Source organism: Hyaena hyaena, unplaced genomic scaffold (assembly GCF_003009895.1).
Source record: "Hyaena hyaena isolate Hyena2069 unplaced genomic scaffold, ASM300989v1 scaffold_322, whole genome shotgun sequence".
NCBI classification, from domain to species: domain Eukaryota; kingdom Metazoa; phylum Chordata; class Mammalia; order Carnivora; family Hyaenidae; genus Hyaena; species Hyaena hyaena.
In genome coordinates, this window is record NW_024080954.1 from 1,497,052 (window position 1) to 1,500,281 (window position 3,230).

Here is a 3,230-nt window from a genome sequence, read left to right on the forward strand (position 1 = left end):
AACTTCCCTTTATAATTTGAGTAGTTTTCTTGTTCTGTACATGATAGTTACTTGTATTAAGACTTTGGCTTTACCTCCTCTTACTACACAATCATACAAAAGTAGTTTCCTGAAGGGAAGCCTGGGTGGCTCAGTTGGTTAAGCATCTGACTTCAGCTCAGGTCACAATCTTACAGATCATGAATTCCAGCGCCGCATTGGGCTCTGCTGACAGCCTAGACCTGGAGCCTGCTTCAGACTGTGTCTCCCTCTCTCTTCTCCTCCCCTGCTTCTGCATGTTCTCTCCTCTCTCAAAAATATTTAAAAAGTGCCATAGCATAGGAGAATAAGAACCAGATAAAACGTCTAGAAGTGAAAAATGTATAATTTCAAACTCAGTGACCACAGATGAAACCAGAAGAGTGAAATGATCTTGTTGGAAGCAAGGTGATATATTATCCTCTACTTCTGTGTATATGTGAACATTTTCATAAGTTTACCAGAGGAAGCTCAATAGACTAAGTCAGAATCCAGATTGCAGCACAGAAAGACAATCTTTTCTCTTTTGACAGCTGGCAGGGAGATTTGAGAGAGTTGTCTGGGGCCTAGGGCTTCATAGGGACCCTGCAGACTTTGGTTAACTTTGGACACGGCACTGGTGAGGCTCTGGCCACATCTCCTGATCCCAACCCAGCGGCCCCTCAAAGACAATACAGAACAATGGCCTAGGGTGGAGGTGGGGGCAGAGCCAAGGGTCTCCAGCTAGCTGGAAGATCACCTCTATCAGACATTTCCAAGTTTCTAGTGTCCAGATCTTCTCCACATTCAGGGCATACAGCACAGGAGTGGTGGTCAGGGTGCCAGGGATACTGCATGTCTTAAAAAAAAGAGGTCCTCTCTAGCAGGTTCCTTGCTAGAAGTTTTGTTTTCCTTCTCTGAGAAAGCAATCCTTGGGCTCTTTCAAGGAATGTGGACAGATGGGATCCCTACAGTATCTTTTTCAAAAACACCCTGGCACCTGGGTGTCTCAGGGTTAAGTGTCTGACTTAGCTCAGGTCATGATCTAATGGTTTCATGAGTTCAAAGCCCAGGTCAGGCTCTGCTGTCAACACAGAGCTTCAGATCCTATGTACCCTCTCTGCCCCTCCCCAGCTCATTCTCAAGAGAAAAACCAGAAGCAGCTTTCCACTAGAGCCACAGGGGGTCCCTTGGGCCAGATTTCAGGGGGGATGCCCTGGAGATCAGGGCCCAATTTCTGCTGGGCCCTGCTCAGACTGAGTAGGAGACAGGGCCCTGGGCTCAGAGTGCTGGGCAGCCCCTCTGAAGCACGTTTGCCTCTCTGATATTAACTTTGATCTCAATCAGCACTGATTCTGGTGCCAATGGGGAAGGTTGGAGACCATATAACTTATTTTTAAAAAGTAGTCCTCAGGGGCGCCTGGGTGGCTTAGTCGGTTAAGCGTCCGACTTTCGCTTAGGTCATGATCTTGCGGTTCGTGGGTTCGAGCCCCGCGTCGGGCCCTGTGCTGACTGCCAGCTCGGAGCCTGGAGCCTGTTTGTCTGTGACTCCCTCTCTCTCTGACCCTCCCCTGCTCACACTGTCTCTCTCTCTCTCCTAGAAATAAATAAAAATATTAAAAAAAAATAAAGTAGTCCTCAGACCTTTTTTCTCCTTCATTTTCCATTGGCAAGATGCAACCACTTCATCTAAATAACTTGTTTATATTACATTTTCTCGGTTTTTCTAATTTGATATTATCCACTGATTTCCCATTGTAAGAGAAATCAACCCTGTGATGGGTATGCTGTTAGGGTGACTCCAGGACTCAACCTCCTGGGGTGTATATCTAGCTAATAAAGATATGAACCTAACTCATTGGCTTCTGGCAGATAATTACTAAGCCCTTGGAACAACCCAGAAAGCCTAACAAAGTGATTTATGGTGGGCCTTTGGATCATAATACTTCACCTCCAGAGTGGTTCAACATGTAGGGAGTCAACTACTGAGTTTCAATAAAACACTGGCTCAGGGAACTTCCCTGGTTGGCCGTATTTCATGTGTATTGTTATACACAGATGCCAAGAGAAGAATGCATCCACGACTCCACAGGGAAAGGAGAATAGAAGCTCTGTGTTAGGTATCCTGCTCAGTCTGCTGAGTGATTTTCCCTTGGCTAATTTTAACCTGTGTATTTATCCTGTAATAAACTGCAACCATTAAGAGTGTAGCTGCTTCAATGAGTTTTCTGAATCTTCCCAGTGAATTATCAAACCTAAGAATGCTTTTGGGAATCTCCTGAAACTGCAATTGGTGTCAGGTAAGGCTCGTCTTGTGGGGACTGTTGTGCCCCTATGTTTATAGTTGGCCAAACTGACACACAACACTCTTGAGGGATTCCCTATCCCTTGAGTGTGCGTGGGACCTGTGGCTTGCTTCTAACCAACTGGAATGGTAAAAGATATGGAATGTACATGGTTATATGGAATTACATTAAATATGACTGTAGTACAGCTTCTTGCTGGAGTCTCTCCCTCCCTTGAGCTTGGAAGCCACCTGCCATGTTGTGTGGGCTGCCAATGCTGGGAGGCTCACATGGTGAGGAACCAAAGGCAGCTAAGGGCAACCTCTGGCTGCAGCTTTATCACTGCAAGGACATAAATACTGCCATCAAAGGTGGCTCCTTCTCCGTCTGGCCCCAAGTGAGACAGCAGCCCCAGGTGACACCTTGATTATGGCCTTGAGGCCCCGTGCAAAGCCATGCTCAGAATCGTGACCCACAAACACTGAGATAATGTGTTTTAAGCCACTAAAATTGTGATAACTTGTTATGCAGCAATAAGAAATTAGTATCCGGGGCGCCTGGGTGGCTCAGTCGGTTAAGCATCAGACTTCAGCTCAGTTCATGATCTCACGGTTCGTGGATTCGAGCCCTCCAACGGGCTCTGTGCTGACAGCCAGCTTGGAGCCTGGAGCCTGTCTTCAGATTCTGTGTCTCCCTCTCTCTGACCCTCCCCTGCTCACGCTGTCTCTCTCAAATAAAAAATTAAAAAAATTATAGAATCCAACCCCGCCACCTCACTATCGCCTTATAAACAGGCAGTCAGCTTGTTTCTTTATCCTCCTAACTTTAACTTCACATATAACTACAGCTGCGCCATATTATCAAATCAGACTTTTCTTGGACACGTTAGTTTTTATTTAGCATTCACTGTGCCTAAAACTCTCCTCCAAATGTCTAATCTTTCTTAGT